This window comes from Pristis pectinata, chromosome 3, assembly GCF_009764475.1.
Source record: "Pristis pectinata isolate sPriPec2 chromosome 3, sPriPec2.1.pri, whole genome shotgun sequence".
Taxonomy (NCBI): Eukaryota; Metazoa; Chordata; class Chondrichthyes; order Rhinopristiformes; family Pristidae; genus Pristis; species Pristis pectinata.
The window spans coordinates 24,066,071-24,085,741 of record NC_067407.1 but is presented as its reverse complement, the minus strand read 5'-3'; the positions used below and the strand labels follow the sequence as shown (position 1 = coordinate 24,085,741).

Here is a 19,671-nt window from a genome sequence, read left to right as displayed (position 1 = left end):
ACCTGTTCTTTGCATTTGATCCCATGCCATGGAGTTAAGCATATTTGCATATTGGTAGGATTTGTTTGGGCATGAGAGATTCTTCAAGGAATTCTGTCTGATGGGCATAATCCTTTATCGCAGTAATGGTGGAGATGCTTGTGTTGATATGTTCCTCAAACAAAGATGTAAATGAAATTAGTTGTGTTAGATATGGATTTTCAGGGACTTTGAACCTGCAAGCATGCAAACATTAAAAATGATCAGTGACTTGTTGCTCTTGAAACCTCCAGCGATGCAAGGGTAATTCAGGGTTGGAATCAAAGTAATCATTCCTTTTCCCTGGTTCTAGGTATCATTGTATATTTTAACCTTCTGAGCGTTAAAGCTGATATTGCCCATTTGGCTTCTAGGCAATGGTATTGTTTGAGAAAGCTACATGTTAATGTTCACTATAACCACTAAGTTATAGAGAGAGGTTGAGCAGGCTAGGGTTTTATTCATTGGACTGTAGGAGAATGAGGGGTGATCTTATAGAGGTGTATAAAACCATGAGGGGTACAGATAGAGTGAATGTACACAGCCTTTTTCCCAGGGTTGGAGAATCAAGAACTAGAGGGCACAGGTTTATGGTGAGAAGGGAGAGATTTAATAGGATGGATAGGAAAGGTTTAGAGGGATATGAGCCAAACATAGGCAAATGGGACTTGCTTAGATGGGCACCTTGGTCCTCATGGACCAGTTGGGCCGAAGGGCCTGTTTCTCTGCTGTATGATTCTATAAATCTCTGACATTGCTGCTTGCCACTTGGGAGCGCACATCACTGAATCAAAAGTAGTCACAATAATCAAAGTTTAATACTTTAACAAGAGGAATTTAGCTTCTTTGCTCATTGAAAAATTGAGCTGATCTGCTGTAACAGTCAGACATACTAATCAAATGCATGCAGAAAGTCAGTGTCGCAGATTATTATCCTTATTATGTCCTTATTATACAGGGTATAAGGGTCAAATAAAATTGCAATGCACAGCTCAACCTTTCTAATTGATCAGTTGGAAAGCAACCCTACAGCAACAAAACAAACTTGTCAGCATTATCTTTACTGTTCCACCAGAATAAGCAAAATAAAAATCCACAATGGAAAATTAAATATCTTCCTTTCAGCAGAAAAAAAATACCTATTCTGGCATGTGGGCAAGTGTTGGCTAGTTGTTGGATGAATGGTGGTTGAAATGATGGAAAGAGGCAGACAGGTCTTTCATTCAACCAACACAGGAGGCAAATTTGGTTTACATGTTTGTCTGGTCCTCCCTATCATTCTCACATCCGATTAGTCCCAAGGCAACAGTGACTTTAGATAATTAGAATAATTGTTGGAATAATAACAGAGAAATGTCGACTACTGTGGCATTTAATTTAGTATCTTGTAATGACATGCATTTAATGTGTTATAATTTCCAAGGTTAATTTGATGGTTCACTGTGTTTAGTCTAATGTAAGCAAGAATCTAATTGAAGTTAATTGCAGAAAGTCTCTTAAAACATAGAACAGTCGAGCACAGGAACAGGCCCTTTGACCCACCATGTGTGCGTTGACCATGATGCCAATCCAACTCATCCCATCTGCCTGCACGTGGTCTCTATTCCTCTATTCCCTGTCTGTTATTGCGTCTAAATGCCTCTTGAACTTAGCGATCATTTCTGCTTCTACCACTTCTCCTGTCAGCATGTTCCAGGCATCTACCATTCTCTGTGTGTAAAAAAAAACAGCCTTACGCATCCCCTTTAAGTTTTCCCCCTCTCACTTTAAACCTATGCCCTCTAGTATTTGACATTTCTACCTTGGGAAAACACTCAGACTATCTACCCTATCTGTGCTTCTCCTAATTTTATATACTTCTATCAAGTTGCCCCTCAGCCCCTGACACTCCAGAGAAAACAGTTCAAGTTTGCTCAGCCTCTCATTGCTAATACACTCCAATCAAGGCAACATCCCAATGAACCTCTTCCACACATTCTCCAAAGATTCCGTGACCATCCTATACTGTGGCAACCAGAACTGCACACAATTCTCCAGTTAAGGTTTAAATAAAGTTTTATAGGCCGAAGTCGGTATGGTTTCCTTAACAGGAGATCTTGCCCGACAAATCTGTTGGAATTCTTTGACGAAGTAACAGGCAGGATAGACAAAGGAGAGTCAGTGGATGTTGTTTACTTGGATTTTCAGAAGGCCTTTGACAAGGTGCCGCATATGAGGCTGGTAAACAAGATAGGAGCCTGTGGTATTAGAGGAAAGGTACTAGCATGGATAAAAGATTGGCTGACTGGCAGAAGGCAAAGAGTGGGAAGAAAGGGGGCCTTTTCTGGTTGGCTGCCAGTGACTAGTGGTGTTTCTCAGGGGTTGGTGTTGGGTCTGCTACTTTTCACGTTATATATTAATGATCTGGATGATGGAATTGATGGCTTTGTGTCCAAGTTTGTGGATGATACAGAGAGGTGGAGGGGCAGGTGGTGTTGAGGAAGCAGGGAATCTGTAGAAGGACTTGGACAGGTTGGGAGAATGGGCAAAGAAGTAGCAGATGGAATAAAGCGTACAGAAGTGTATGGCCATGCACTTTGTTAGAAGGAATAAAGACGTAGACTATTTTCTAAATGGGGAGCAAATTTAGAAATCGGAGGTGCAAAGGGACTTGGGAGTCCTAGTGCAGGATTCCCTAGAGGTTAATTTGCAGGTTGAGTGAGTGGTAAGGAAGGCAAATGCAATGTTAGCATTTATTTCCAAGAGGACTAGAATATAAAAGCAAGGATGTAATGCTGAGGCTTTATAAGGCATTGGTCAGACTACATTTGGAGTATTGTGAGCAGTTTTGGGCCCCATATCTAAGGAAGGATGTGCTGACATTGGAGAGGATCCAGCAGAAGTTTACAAGAATGATCCTGGGGGTGAAAGGGTTAACACATGAGGAGTGTTCGATGGCTCTGGGACTGTACTCACTGAAGTTTCGAAGAAAGAGGGGGGAATCTCATTAAAACCTACTGAATATTGAAAGGCTTGGATAGAGTGGACATGGAGAGGATGTTTCCAGTAGTGAGTCTAGAACCAGAGGGCACAGCCTTAGAATAGAAAGACGTCCCTTTAGAACAGAGATGAGGAGGGATTTCTTTAGGCCAGAGGGTGGTGAATCTGTGGAATTCATTGCCACAGATGGCTGTGGAGGCCAAGTCATTGGGTATATTTAAAGCAGAGGTTGATAGATTCTTGATCAGTAAGGGCGTCAAAGGTTACGGGGAGAAGGCAGGAGAATGGAGTTGAGAGGGAAAAATAAATCAGCCATGATCGAATGGCAGAACAGACTCGATGGGCCGAATGGCCTAATTCTGCTCCTATGTCTTATGGTCTAACATGACTTGCCATTTTTTATACTTAATGCCCCAACCAATGGAGGTAAACATGCTATATGCTTTCTTTACCACCCTATCCATTTGTGTTGCCACTTTCAAGGAGTTGTGGACTTGCACCCCAAGATCCCTCTGTACATCAATGCTCCTAAGGGTCCTGCCATTCATAATATACCTTGATTTTGCATTTGACCTCCCAAAATACATCACCTCACATTTGTCTGGTGTAAACTCCATCTGCTATTTCTCTGCCCATATTTCCACCTGATCATTGTCCCGACTTTACTGCTGTATCATCTGACAACCTTCCTCCCTATCCACAACTCCACCAATTTTTGTGCATCTGCAAACTTACTAATCAGACCATCTACATTTTCATCCATGTCATTAATGTATATTACAAACAACAAAGGTCTCAGCACTGATTCTTGCAGAACACCACTGGTCACAGACTTCGAGTTAGAAAAAAAACCCTTCACCACTATCCTCTTCTATGACCAAGCCAATTTTTGGAAAAAATTCTTAGGGACATGATTTACTCGCAATTCACACGATTTACAACTTACCAACTCACTGTGGATCGTATTTGATTTTACCTTCTGGACCAGTCCACCATGAGATACCCTGTCAAACGCTTTACTAAAGTCCATTAGCTATCCTACCTTCATCAATCATCTTCATCGCTTCCTCAAAAAATTCAATCAAATTTGTAAGGCAGACATCCCCCGCACAAAGCCATACTGACCATACGTAGTAAGTCCATGTTTTTCTACGTGCAAGTAAATCGTGTCCCTAAGAATTTTTTCCAACAATTTCCCTACCATCACTGTGAGGCTCAACAGCCTATAATTTCCTGGGATATCCCTGTTACCCCTTGTAAACAAAGGAAAACACTGGCTACTCTCCAGGCTTCTGGGACCTCACATGTGGCTAAAGAGGATACAGAGATCTGTCAATCTCCTCCCTTGTTTCCCTCAGTATCATGGGATAGATGCCATCAGGCCCCAGGGACTTGTCCGCCTTAATGTTTTTCAAGACACCTAATACCGTCTCCTTCTTAATATCGACGTGTCCTAGAATATCATCATACCCCTCCTTGATCTCACCATCATCTATGTCCTCCTCCTTGGTGAATACAGATGTGAAGTACTCATTTTGTACCTCATCCACTTCGTCTGGCATCACATATAAATTCCCTACTTTCCTTGAGTGGACCTACCCTTTCCCTAGCTACCCTCTTGCTACTAATATACACATAAAAAGCCTGTGAATTCTCCTTAATCCTACTTGCCAAGAACATTTCATGGCCTTTTTTAGCCTTCCTAATTCCTAATTTGAGTTCTTTCCTGCTTCCTTTATATTCCTTAAGGGCCATGAGTGACTTCCACTTCCTAAACTTTATAATATGCTTCCTTTTTCTTTTTGACTAAACTTACAATATCTCTTGTCATCCAAGGTTCCCGAACCTTGCCGTCCTTTTCTTTCATCCTCACAGGATTATGCTGGTTCTGGACTCTAACCAGCTAGCCTTTAAAAGACTCCCACATGTCATGTATGGATATATCCCAAACAGCTGCTCCCAATCTACTTTCCCCTGTGCCTGCCTAATACTGTTGTAATTAGCATCCCTCCAATTTAGTATTTTCACCTGAGAATCAGTCTTATCTATATCCATAACTATCTTAAAATTTAAGGAATTATGATTCCCAGAATGCTCCCCTACTGAAACTTTGATCACCTGGCCAGGCCTATTCCCCAGTACGTCTAGTATGGACCCTCCCCTAATTGGACTATCTACATATTGCTTCAAGAAACCCTCCTGGATGCACCTAGCAAATTCTGCTTCATCTGAGCCTCTGGCACTAGGGGAGTTCCAGTCAATATTGGGGAAGTTCAAATCACTGACCACAATAACCCTGCTCTATATCCTTCTTACATCTTTCCATGATCTATCTACGTATCTGTTCCTCTAACATCCCCTTGCTTTTGGAAGGCCTATAGTACAATCCCATCATGGTGATTGCACCTTTCTTATTCTGGAGCTCTACCCATATGGCCTCACTGGATGAAACCTCCAAGATGTTCTCTGTTGGTGCAGCGGTGAATGTTCTCCCTAATCAGTAATGCATCTTCCCCCACCTCTTTTACATCTCTCTCTATTATATCTGAAACATCTAAAACCAGGAAAGCTGAGTTTGCCAGTCTTGCCCTTCTCTCAACCAAGTTTCTGTAGTGGCATAACATCATAGTTCCATGTACTAATCCAGGCCGTAAACTCATCTGCCTTACCCAGTGTACTCCTTGAATTCAAATAAATAACTTCAGACCATCAGACCTGCCATGTTCATTAACTTAGCCTTGCCTGTTCTTCCTATTAGACATACTTGACCTTACCTCAATCTCTCCATCTGGTGACCTACTGCTCTGGTTCTCATCCCTGCCACACTAGTTTAAACCCATGAGTAGCACCAGCAACGTTCCCTGCAAGGATATTGACGCCCCTCCAGTTTAGATGCAACCCATCCCTTTTGTACAGATTCCCCCCTTGCCAAGATCCAGGTATCTGAAGACCTCCCCCGTCTTTCAAGCCAAAATCGATGTCATTTTTTTCTCTTGGAATTCTTCAGTGCTAATGTCAAGGTTATGGAGCATGCACTAAATACTATTTATTGGGCATGTGTTTTTATGTGACAGATGTTGTAAACACCTTGAAGGGATCACCATCATCAAAGATGTACTGCTGGTATTTGCAGTAAATTATCAGTCATGACTTTAACCCATATGCAAAGTGCTCCAAAAATTTTTTGTTTTAGACGTCACAAAGAAGGCAACTAGAAGATGATGTAGGAGTCATATGCATATTTAATTGTGCTGTATTGTGTTGGTGTTTTGTAACTTACATTGTATTGAACAAAATGACACAGTTGCAAAGTTTCTGTATATTCTTGATTCTTTCATTTTACTTTATGTAAATAATAAGTAACCCATGTTTTGATAAAATTCCAACCACACCCCTAATTCCAGGGCCAAATAAATCACAAAATCAGACAGTGTTCTAAAACAAAGCTTTTCTTAATTTGAATATCTTATTGTTCCATTGTGTGGAAGAAAATGTAGTGGTAAACAAATTATTGACTGAACAAAATTCACTGCAGATATAAATATAAGTAATTAATAATAACAAAAAATTAGACCGGATCAAACTTCCTTGATTACAATTTATGCACTCAGTGCTCATAAAAGACATCCAGGGGCCATGCACTTAGCTGGGGAGCTGGTTCCTGTGAAGTAAATCAAAGCAATTCTTTGCTGGCAATGATGAATCTTTTCCAGCCTTCCACACATAATCTGGAGGAAGAAATAAAGGAATTGGCTGGTAATAAGAAAAAATAAATTTAAATGGAACCTTCATGATTTCAGAATGTCCCAAAGCCTTTTAAGACCACAGAAGCAAGCATCAACTGGCTGAGTTGTCCCCTTAAACAGCACAGCTGTAGTAAATGAGTGCAGTAAAAGCATGCTTCTCTACAAGTTGCCAACAATTTTTCTATAATCAGAAAAACATTACCCAGTATCAGCTCCCAACACTCCGAGCAAGTGGTTCAAGATGGTTGATTTCACTTAGTGCATGTCCTACAAGGTAAACTTTTGATGCACACCAGTGTGTACTCTGACCAGAAATGTCAGGGTGAAATGACACACAATGGCCATATCTGTGCAATTTATTCACAAAACACTAGCATTTAAATCTAAATCATTTACCATTTAAAAGCATGTTAAACAATTAAGAATTTCTTGGCTCTTAACTCTATCTACTAAAAAAATGTTAATTGCCAAAAAAATTTGCAGCAATCCCAGACTTAAAAATTGGGCCTGATAGCTCTTAAAAAATTTGCTTGCACAGCAGATATTTCTACTTAAAACATAAATAAATGATTACAATATGGAGCAAGTCCATGATCCTGATGCAGGATTTTGACCTGAAATGTTGAAAATTCTTTTTCCCCCACACAGATGCTGCTCAACCCACCAAGTTCCTCCAGCATCAAGACCATTTGGCTTGGCCAGTCTGTGTCTGCATTACCCTCCATGTGAACAAATATTTACAATAACCCTTAACTATCTTGATTCCATATCACTTCAACCTCTTTTTGATTTACCCAAGCAATCATAATTGAATGTTTAAATGTATTCCATGGGTTCCCAACTGTCCAGGTAAAGGTGTTGCTCCTGCTCCCCTGTAATACTTATAACGTGCTCTGGTTATTCCTGAATTCAACAGCAACTTTTTTATGCCCTTAATTGTCCTCATGCATTATGAAGGCATAAAGCTCTCTTAAATCTAGAAGAGCTAGAACAGTACAGCACAGGAACAGGCCCTTCACCCTTCAACGTTGTGCCAAACTAATATTTAGGGATGCATTAATCATACCTTAGATTGGTTGCTGTTTACATTAGAAATTTTTCTCCCGATGATCTTGTGTTGTTGTTCAGGAGGAGCAGGTGTATGAGCCGATCGGTGTGGTAGTGAGCACTGTGAATCAACACTGCACGACCCTTTGAAGTAGTTATCGTTTGATCTGGTGGAGATTGATCTGCTGGCTTCCATTCCACATTGGTATTTCAGTGGAAACTTCTTATGGGAAGCATTAGCGTCTGAAAGCAAGAATTGAAATAAATAAAGGCACTGATCTTGCCTATTTCCATTTTTTTCTTCTTCCCCAGTGTAGTATTTTTAAGGCAAGATTGAATCCATTTGTGATTTGGGTACGTGCCTACAGGGAAATGGGTTGGAAATGCCCAAGCTTCTTTTGTATGGAATTTTCATGGCTGAGTATGCCTTTGGTTGAGAATGTTTAAATCCATTAATTAGGTACATGGTGTCATGACAACAACCTTTCCCTCAATATCAGCAAAACAAAAGAGCTGGTCAGTTACTTTAGGAAGGGGGGCAGTGCACATGCTCCTGTTTACATCAATGGTGCTGAGGTCAAAAGGGTTGAGAGCTTCAAGTTCCTAGGAGTGAACATCACCAAAAGCCTGTCCTAGTCCAACCACATAGATACCACAACCAAAAAAGCTCACCAGTGTCTCTAACTTCCTCAGGTGGCTAAAGAAATTTGGCATGTCCCCTTTGACACTCACCAATTTTTATCGATGCACCATAGAAAGCATCCTATCTAGATGCATCACAGCTTGGTATGGCAACTGCTCTGCCCATGACTGCAAGAAACTGCAGAGTTGTGGACACAGCTCAGCACATCACAGAAACCAACCTCCCCTCCCTGGTCTCTGTCTATACTTCTTGCTGCCTCGGTAAAGCAGCCACATAATCAAACACCCCACCCACCCCGGACATTCTCTCTTCTCCCCCCTCCTGTCGGGCAGAAGATACAAAAGCCTGAAAGCACGTACCACCAGGCTCAAGGATAGCTTCTATCCCACTGTTATAAAACTATTGAACAGTCCCCTAATATGATAAAATGGACTCTTGACCTCACAATCTACCTCATTATGGCCTTGCACCTTATTGTCTACCTGCACTGCACTTTCTCTGTAACTGTAACACTTTATTCTGCATTCTGTTATTGTTTTACCTTGTACTACCTCAATGCACTGTTGTAATGAATTGATCTGTGTGAACAGTATGCAAGACAAGCTTTTCACTGTATCTTGGTGCACGTGACAATAGTAAACCAATTTACCAATATTCCATTGCAAGTTCGTGGAAAGATTTGAAGATGAAGATGTGCAGTTGTGACCAGGTCTTTTGAAATCAATGTTTCATGGTACCTGGAGCCTGATCACTAACAAGTGAGCATCAAAACATGTAAATTTTGACAGGTTAAGACAAGAACAAAAAATAGTAATCTTGGTGCAAGATAATGTAGAATCAACCTCATAATAAGGAACATGCATTTACATATTCAGCCTAAAGAACTTGCTGGGAATTGGGAAGAAAATGAGGGCAATGGTGCAGTTTTTAGTGAAAGCCATAGCCACAAAAATGACAAATACTATGAACTAAACAATACTCTTTGTACTTTTTACCACAGGTCCTCTGTAGCCAGATGTTTCTGGGGAACCACTTTTCCAGTCTTCCATACACTTCTCTTGATAGGACGATGCACTGTCTGGCCGCCTGAACTTATGGTAAGAGGGCGAAGCACTGTGTTTATCGTACCAATTTCCTGTAGTATACTTTTTAACATACCTATGAAGAGAAGAGAAGCAGCTGTTTGCCTTTATTGTACCAACATTGACCTGGGATTGAAAACCTTGTTTATTTTCCATCATATTTTAAAATTAAATTTAGCATGAGGTGCAATGTGGGTATTCTGGGTATTGTAATCTTAATAAGCTCATGACTCTTCTTGGGCTATTAAGATTTTGATTTAAAATATGATGGGCTGAACTCATTCTGTGCTGCATAGGAACTTTCTCATTGCTGTAAAATGTGTGGGCTGTATAAGCATCAAAGGAGTGAATTACATATGTAACATAGAACATTGCAGCGCAGGAACAGGCCTTTCATCCCATGATACGTGTACCAACCATGATGTCAAATTAAACTAAACTTATCTATCTACACATCATCCATATCCCTCCATTCTCTGCATGTTCAGGTGCCTGTCTAACTGCCTCTTAAACGCCACTATCGGGTCTACTTCCACATTCCAGGCACCTACCTTATCCTTTACATCTCCTTTAAACTTTCCTTCTCTCACCCTAATGCTATGTCCTCTAGTATTTGACATTTACTATGCCCCTCATAATTTTGATAAACTTCTATCAGGTTGCCCCTCAGCCTCCGATGCTTCTGGCCAGAAAAGTGCCTCATCTACCTGATTCAAGTAAAACATCCCTTAGGAATTTGGATTGTTCATTAGGGCCCTAACATTTGCTTCAGATCTCCTCTCAAACATTAGTTTTCCCAAGTACAGTTTCTGCCATCCCTGGCTATACTCAGATTCTGCAACAAAGAATCCATGTGCAATACAAATGACTCAATATTTAAATACCATCTCAACAGTAGTATTAAACCCTTCCCCAATCTCCTCCTCCAACCCACATTTCATAAGGGAAAAGTGGTAGGAAACAACCAAATTTTGGAAATTAAGAGATGCACGTTATGCAGTGACCAGAATGTGCTGGAGCAGGTCCACATTCACCTATATTTGTTAGTTTTATTTTCCCCCAACCTTCAGCTCAAAACTTTGGTCTATGAGTTCCTGGAAGTGCAGGCTGATAGCAGACAATGGTCAACAAGACCTCTGGCACCCCCTTGAACAATGGGATCAAAAACATATCTTCCTAACCAATGTGATTAAAGAAAAGAGAAAAACACAGGAATGATGAGCAAGGAATTGAGGCCAATTTGGTACAGTGGTTGTAGATCACGTATAACAAACTATAAGAGGACCTTAATAAACTTCTGAATGGGCATATAACTAGAACTTCAATGCAGAGAATTATGAAACTAATTAATGATAATAAAGATATGTCTCATTAGAGTAGGGAAACAGGCATCTTGAGTTCCAGAATAACAAATCACAAAAATAACAACACAAGTTAACAGGGCCATGGATGGAAAAACAAACAAAAGGCAAATTAGGTACAGAAAGGGGGAAAAAAGACTGGATTGGGGAGAAAAATGAGATGAAGAAAAGTTAAGAATTTGTTTTTAGATTTTACATTTTAAAAAAACCTAGTAAGAATAGATTATTCTCTGTGAGGATGATACTCCACAGTTTCAGTTGTTCTATTCATGGGACAAAGTTGTTTGAGTCATAGAGCAATATAGCATGGGTACATGCCTTTTGGCCCAACCAGTCCATGTCGACTGTGTTGTCCATCCAGCTGGTCCCAATTTCCTGCAGTCCCTCCAAGCCCCACCCCTCCATGTACCTATCCAAGTGCTTCTTAAATAATACTATTGTACCTGCCTCAACCACTTCCTCTGGCAGCTCGTTCCATATACTCACCACCCTCTGCATGAAAAAGTTGCTCCTCAGGTCCCTTTTAAATCTTTCCCCTCTCACCCTAAATCTATGCCTATGTTGAGTGACAAAAAAGTGTCATTATAAAGCTTTTTATGTTACCAAATATTGTACATAATATTTGATAACACATTTAATCTGTTTCTCGTAGCACAAATGAAACCCACAGTGAAATTAACAGCAAAGCTAAAGGTCTGTTGTGGAGATTGCCCAGAAGTTGTAATTCATTTTGAGTCTCCTCCTCACCATTGGCTGCTTGGGCATTTACATGCAAATAATGACTTGCTATTATATTTCTAGAAAGTCTTGTGCCAATATTTTAACTACCAATGCATGGAACTCGGGGGCTATTTATGTTCAAGCATATAAACCTACGGTAAGAATTCACATTCACGTTAATACCTTTCTTGACATATTGCCTGTTTTCCAGAATTTTCCATCGAGTCAGCAGTTGCAGCAGGCACAACCTTAAAAAAGAATTTAAGTTGATTAAATGTGTTCATCCACATCTTGTCTTTTGGCTTCGCCCAATCCCAGAACGCACCCTCCAGACTTGGTGCAGTTGCTATATCATGTCACAGGCTGCAAGTACAGCATTCAAAAGAATATTTAATATTTCAGAAATGCAAGTCGAATCTGTTTTCATTTATCCAGTGTCAATGTGAAGTACAGAGGTGTTCAAATGGTTTCAATTTTGGCACAGCGTAATATTTCAACAAAAATATCACCATTCTACACAAGTTATTTTTGTATGGCATTGTCAGAAAAAATAACAAGTCATAAAATGATATCACCATAACCACCTTTCTACAAACCACATGCTATTTGCAATTCTATTGAATATCCTTGAGAAGGTGATAGGCAGAGGGCGGTGTTGGAGGGTTACTTTTCTGACTGGAAGTCTTTAACCAGTGGTGCACTGCAGGGATAGGTGCTGAGACCTTTGCTTTTTGTCATATACAGTGGCATGCAAAAATTTGGGCACCCCTAGTCAAAATTTCTGTTACTGTGAATAGCTAAGCGAGTAAAGGATGACCTGATTTCCAAAAGGCATAAATATGACACATTTCTTTAATATTTTAAGCAAGATTACTTTTTCATTTCCATCTTTTACAGTTTCAAAATAACAAAAAAGGAAAAGGGCCCGAAGCAAAAGTTAGGGCACCCTGCATGGTCAGTACTTAGTAATACCCCCTTTGGCAAGTATCACAGCTTGTAAACGCTTTCTGTAGCCAGCTAAGAGTCTTTCAATTCTTGTTTGGGGTATTTTTGCCCATTCTTCCTTGCAAAAGGCTTCTAGTTCTGTGAGATTCTTGGGCCATCTTGCATGCACTGCTCTTCTGAGGTCTATCCACAGATTTTTGGTGATGTTTAGGTCGGGGGACTGTGAGGGCCATGGCAAAACCTTCAGCTTGTGCCTCTTTTGAGGTAGTCCATTGTGGATTTTGAGGTGTGTTTAGGATCGTTATTCTGTTGAAGAAGCCATCCTCTTTTCTTCTTCAGCTTTTTTACAGATGGTGTGATGTTTGCTTACAGAATGTGCTGGTATTTTTTTCTCCAAACATACCTTTGCTCATTGCGGCCAAAAAGTTCTATTTTAACTTCATCAGTCCACAGGACTTGTTTCCAAAATGCATCAGGCTTGTTTAGATGTTCCTTTGCAAACTTCTGATGCTGAATTTTGTGGTGAAGACGCAGGAAAGTTTGGAGAAAAAAGGGTGCAGAATTTCATGAAAAGAACACCTCTCCAACTGTTAAGCACGGGGGTGGATTGATCATGCTTTGGGCTTGTGTTGCAGCCAGTGGCATGGGGAACATTTCACTGGTAGAGGGAAGAATGAATTCAATTAAATACTAGCAAATTCTGGAAGCAAACATCACACCGTCTGTAAAAAAGCTGAAGATGAAAAGAGGATGGCTTCTACAACAGGATAACGATCCTAATCACACCTCAAAATCCACAATGGACTACCTCAAGATGCACAAGCTGAAGATTTTGCCATGGCCCTCACAGTCCCCCGACCTAAACATCATCAAAAATCTGTGGATAGACCTCAGAAGAGCAGTGCATGCAAGACGCCCCAAGAATCTCACAGAACTAGAAGACTTTTGCAAGGAAGAATGGGCGAAAATCCCCCAAACAAGAATTGAAAGACTCTTATCTGGCTACAGAAAGCGTTTACAAGCTGTGATACTTGCCAAAGGGAGTGTTACTAAGTACTGACCATGCAGGGTGCCCAAACTTTTGCTTCGGGCCCTTTTCCTTTTTTGTTATTTTGAAACTGTAAAAGATGGAAATAAAAAAGTAATCTTGCTTAAAATATTAAAGAAATGTGTCATCTTTAACTTTATGCCTTTTGGAAATCAGGTCATCCTTTACTCGCTTAGCTATTCACAGTAACAGAAATTTTGAACAGGGGTGCCCAAACTTTTGCATGCCACTGTACATAAATGACTTGGATGAGAATGTAGGTGGGTCTGATTAGTAAATTTGCTCATCACATGAAAATTGGTGGAGGCGTAGATAGAGAAGAAGGCTATCTAAGGATAGAGGGGGACATAGATCAGCTGGAAAATTGGGTGCAGCAGTGGCAGATGGAGTTTAATCCAGATGAGTGTGAGGTAATGCATTTTGGGAGGGACATCAAATGCTGTCAGGACATATACAGTAAATGGCAGAGACCTTAAGAATGTTGATAATACAGAGAGACCTTGGGGTGCAAGTTCATAATTCCCTGAAAATGGCAACACAGGTGGATAGGGCAGTGAAGAAGGCATTTGGCATGCTTGCCCTCATAGGCCAAGGCATAAGAGTATAAGAGTTGTGATGTCATTTTGCAGCTATATAAAACTTGGATACAGTTCTGGTCACTACATTACAGATAAAACAATGTGGTGCATCAGAGAGAGTGCAGAAGAGATTCACCAGGATATTGCTTGGAATGGAGGGCTTTAGTTACAAGGACAGATTGGATAGGCTGGATTTGTTCACACCGGAGTGTAGGAGACTGAGGGGTGAAATTATAGAGGATTATAAGATTACAAGGAAAAAAATAGGGTAGATAGTTAGGGTCTTCTTCCCCAGTGTAGGGGAGTCTAAAACTAGAGGGCATATGTTCAAGGTGAGAGGGGAGAAATTTAAAAGAGATCTGAGGGGGGATCTTTTTCACACAGCAGTTGGTGGTTATATGGAATGAACTGCCAGAGGAGGTGGTAGAGGCAGAAACAGTTACAATTTTTAAAAGGCATTTGCTTCAATTGGAAGAGAGTAAAGGGAATATGGGTCTAATGGAACAGGCAAATGGAATTAGTGTAATCCTGGCGTTCTGGTCAGCATGTACAAGTTGGGCCGAAGGGCCCGTTTCTGTGCTTTACAACTCTGTGACTAAGAAAGAAATCTGTGTCAATGCTCCCTGAACAATTGCAATCACAGATCACAGGGGCCATTAGTTTATTGCCTGCTGCTGGAAAATCCAGAGTAGAAATGACGTGGTGTGTGATTGGTAGGGAGTGACAATAGAGTAGAGTGGCTGTAAATTATTTGCAACAAAACATAAGAGTATCTTAATAAACTTCTGAATGGGATCTAACTAGCAACTGAACTTCAATGAGATGCATCTTCCAAAAATTATATAGCCTTCTTAATCTTTACATACTGTTTTGTACTTCTCTCCATTGGAGTACAGGAGGAACAGAAGCATTTTGAGGTTCAGATACACTAATCACTGCAGTGAAAAAATAAGTTAATGGGGCCATGGAAGAGCAAACAAAACAAATTGGTTCATTTCTGGAAGGATGAAACTGAAAAACAGAGAAGTTACGTTAAACTTGTACAAGTCTTTCTTTCAATCACGTTGAGAATATTGTGGACAATTCCAGCATTCATATTAGAAAAAGATAAGAGGTACTGAAAACAATGCAAGCATGCAATGAGTTTGAAAATGATGAAATTTAACGCAAAATTAGCTCTTAAATCTAAGCAAAGGAACTATGAAGGTACGAGAGGAGAGTTGGTCGTGGTTAATTGGGAGAAAACATTGAAAGATGTGAAAGTGAAAGGACACTAGATGGCATTTAAAGAAATAATGCATATGTTGCAAAAAAAATTTCCTTTAAGGCACAGAAACTCAAAATGAAAAGCAATTCATTTAATGGCTGACAAGGGAAATTAAAGAGAGTATTAAATCAAAGGAAGATGCTTATAATGTTGTGAGAAATAGCAGTAGGCTTGAGGATCGGGGGCATTTTAGAACAGCAGAGGAGAATCAAGAAATTGATAATGAAAGGCAATTTAGAATACGAGAGTAGATTGGTATAAAAAACAGACTGCAAGGTATTTTATAGGTACTTACTAAGGAAAAGACTAGTGAGCATAAATGTGGGCCTCCTGCAGACAGAGAGGAGAATAAGAAAACAGCAGAGGAATTAAACAATAATTTGCTTTTCTGTCTTTACAGAAAATGATATCTAAAACCTCCAGAGTACCAGAGAACCCAGGCTTTATAAGAATGAGGGACTGAAGGAAAGAAGTATTAGTCTAAAAATAGTACTAGAGAAGTTGGTGAACTAGAAAGCTGACAAATCCCAAGGATCTGATGATTACATACCAGAGTTTTGAAAAAGATGACTTTAGCTGGTTATCATCTTCCAAAGTACTGTAGATTCTGGAATTGTTCCTGTGGATTGGAGGGTAGCAAATGTGACCCCACTATTCATGAAAGGAGTAGAGAGAAAACAGGGAACAACCTAACATTGAGACACGAGACTAGATGATGTTTTGAGATGAGACCCTTCATCTGAACCAAGAGGGCGAGAACTTGGCAAATAGAATATCAGGTGGAAAAATGGGAGGTCATTCACTTTGGCACCGGTAACAGAAAAGCAGAGTATTTGTTAAATGGTGAGAGATTGGGTAGTCTCACATGCTGAAGGCCAGCATGCACATGCAATAAATGTTTAGGAGGGCAAATTGTATGTTACTCTTTATTCTGAGAAGATTTGAAGGAAAAGTTTTCACAGTTGTGGAGGACCTCGGTGAGACTGCACCTGGAATTTTGAGCAGTTTTGATCTTCTTACCTAAAATAGGATGTACTTGGCATAGAGGAAGTGAAGTGAAGATTTGCTAGGCTGATTCCAGGGAAGGTGGGTTTGCTTAATGAGGAGAAATTGAGTAACCTGTACATTCTCTAGGAGTTTTTAAGAACAAGGGGAGATCTCATTGAAACTTACAAAATTCTTAAGAGGTCTTGACAGACTTGATATAGGGTGGATATTTTCTATGGCTGAAGAGTCTAGGACTAGGGGGCATAGTTTCAGAATAAGGAGTAGGCCATTTACGACTGAGATGAGAAATTTCTTTATTCAGAGAATGGTGAACCTTTGGAATACTGCCTGGAGGGTGGTGAAGGCTCCATCATTTTGTACATTCAAAATATAGATCAATAGATTTCTGGACTTGAGGGAATCAAGGGATCTGGGGATAGTACTGAAAAATGGCACCGAGGCAGAAGATCAGCTATGACCTTGATGAATGGCAGAGCAGGCTCAAGGGACTGAATGGCCTGTTTCTGCTGCTAACTCTTAAGTTCTTAAACAACATTTACTCGAATGACATCAAAACTGAGAGGTTTTACCTAACAAGAATAATTTATTCCATTCTCACATAGGATGCGAATGTCATTGGTAAAGCTAACATTTATTTATCCATCTCCAATGCCCTTAAACTGAGTGGCTTCCTGGTCCATTTCAAATGGGTTAACAGCTCCAGGTCTATAAGTCATGGTTGATAGACTTGCTTCCCTAAAGAGTGAATAATGCAGAGCATGGTTCTCTAGAAAAGTGTAGATCATGGAGTCATCTGATGGGAGTTTCTTGGATTATGAAAGGATTTGATAAGCAGACATAAAATGAATATGCCCACTTGTGGATGACTGCCCACTTGTGGATGATCCTCTGTAGCTGTGACACTTTACTCTGTTCTGTCATTGTTTTACCTGTACTACCTCAATGCACTCTGTACTAACTCAATGTAACTGCACTGTGTAATGAATTGATCTGTACAACCAGTATGCTAGACAAGCTTTTCACTGTACCTCAGTACAAGTGACAATAATAAACCAATACCAGTGTCAAGGACATAAATACATCACAGACACTATCAGATCCAATAGCATCTTAGAATTGTCATGGTGAATAGCATAGTTGCACTCAAGGGGAAGTTAGATACACATATGAAAGAGAAAAGACTTAAAAGGATATGCTGATAGAGTCAGTTGATAGAGGGTGAAAGGAGGCTCAAATGGAGTGCAAATTGAACTTACTGGAACCGAATTTCGGAAGCAGAGTGGAGTGTGTACTGCTGCAAACGTAGAGTATGTTTAAAACTACTGATGGGATATTTTTCATTTTTTTAGGCTTCTATTTTAATTAAATCACATAAATTAAACAGTGTACATCTGCAGGACAGTAGGATGCTGATCTCTCTAATTGTCATTATGCTGAACTTCCACTGCAAATAAACCCAGGCTGTTGGCAGAGGCCTACAAAGGATGTCATCTGCCTGTTCACTTTGTCAAAAAATTGAGCACAGTGAAATGGATTATAAACTGCGAGAAGCTAATAAAAACACAAGGAAGTTAGCAACAAGCATGTTTCTAATCTACAAATTCCTCTATACGGAAAATGGGGTATGTAATCCTCTACAAAAAGTTTAAAGAACCAAATAAAATTAAGAATAAAGTATCTTGTGGATTCATTTAGTAGGCATTCAATAGGGAGTCGAAGCTTGTTATTATTCCTTACCTCAAGCTTACAATCATTAGATGTTGCTGAAGAAGTCTTGTGATTCTTGATCTTTAGCATTGAATCAACATCAGACAGGAACTTCTCTTTCTCCTCACCCTGTACAAGTAAGGGACTGAATACATAAAGAGAGAATGTATAAATCCAGCTTCAGAGAAACAACTACATTTAACTATTCTAGCACTGTTGATGGTGCTCCCATTTTTAACCATTTATATCATCCAGAGTTTGTAAAATTTTCACCTCTTTAATTCTCATTTCCCTATAAATTCCTTGCCAGCCCTTTCTCCAACAGTAATGCCAGATGGGAAATTCACCATTTGAAACAGTGCAGGGTATATCCATTCTTTAACATTGTAAAGCATCCAAATGATTACCTTGATTTCCCAAAGCCAGTAGTCTGAAGACTATCCAGGCCAGGTGTTGTTGATATTAGGCCTTTTCCATTAATGCAGAACAAACAAACACAGGAAATGAAACCAGGGAGATGCTTGGCTGCGGTTCAAAATTAAATAGCTATCGTGAAAAAGAGTTGCTGATCTTACTTAAAGGGGAGGTCATGTTTTATGATGTATGCTATAAACTGGCTATGCAAAAGATCCTCATTTTTAACAATGATGCTATTGTGAAGGATAGTGGTGTTCTCTAGAGCAGATGGCTCGTCATCCATTAAAGTGAAGGCTCAAAATACTTGAACTGAATCCTGAATTCTGTTGGCACATTGACCAAAATTTCTGTTGTTAAAGCTTACATTCTTCTGACTATGCAAGTTAAAAATTATCTGGTGGTGTACAATGTATTCCAGTGAGCAGGTGCACAAATATACAAGGATTTAATTGCTTTTATTTACTTGGATATAAGCTACAGAAAAAATGCATTTAATCCATTATCGTGCATTTTTTAGAGGGAGGGTATAGAGAAAGAGCTGAAATCTAACACGTGATCTCGGAAAGAGTAACAAAAGAAAGGGTATTTTACCATATTGTTGTCTTTAGTTACTTTATCAGTTTGTTCAGCATTGTAATTTGTAAACTGGGCTTCCAACTCTGTTTGACCCTGTTCAGAACAAATAGAAAGCATATCACACAAAATGAAATGTAGGAAAACCCTGACCCATGAGAGAATCTTGCCAGTGAATAAAAATATTGCATAAAGGATGATTCAGTTTCTGCTGCATGTTCCAAAACAACATGGAAAACTTGGACAATCCTTTGGCAGTTCAGTCAACAATATTATGAAGAAACAGATGCTGCAATCTGTATTTGGTGCTTTTAATTAAAACTATTAAAATATAAGAATGCCAGAGATTTGATCTGTAATCCCATGCTTTAATCACAATGACCATTACTTTGACATTATTGTTTGTTTTAACTGGATTTCAACATAAACTATTAAAACTCCATGAGTTTCTAAATTGCATCAAAAATTGGCTTGGTCATAGAAGACACAGGGTAGTAGTGGAGAGGTGTTTTTCTAACTGGAGGTCTCTGCC

At 39.7% G+C, this 19,671-nt stretch overlaps 2 long non-coding RNA genes across 3 annotated transcripts in view; one reads left to right on the top strand and one right to left on the bottom strand.

The window, feature by feature from the left end:
• The window catches only part of LOC127568248 (uncharacterized), an 81,781-nt gene that overhangs the window by 32,860 nt on the left and 29,250 nt on the right, over positions 1–19,671 (top strand). Inside the window, exons 3-4 of one of the 2 annotated variants that reach the window (XR_007955981.1) lie at positions 9,434–9,530; positions 11,678–11,753. This is a non-coding gene — a long non-coding RNA (uncharacterized LOC127568248). The remainder of the gene's footprint in view (positions 1–9,433; positions 9,531–11,677; positions 11,754–19,671) is intronic. The other variant, XR_007955980.1, reaches the window with a different exon arrangement.
• LOC127568250 (uncharacterized) lies at positions 9,457–18,294 on the bottom strand. The gene is made up of 3 exons (XR_007955983.1): positions 18,180–18,294; positions 11,780–11,844; positions 9,457–9,591 (listed from the first exon to the last, which is right to left on the bottom strand). It is a non-coding gene; the product is annotated as an uncharacterized LOC127568250 (long non-coding RNA).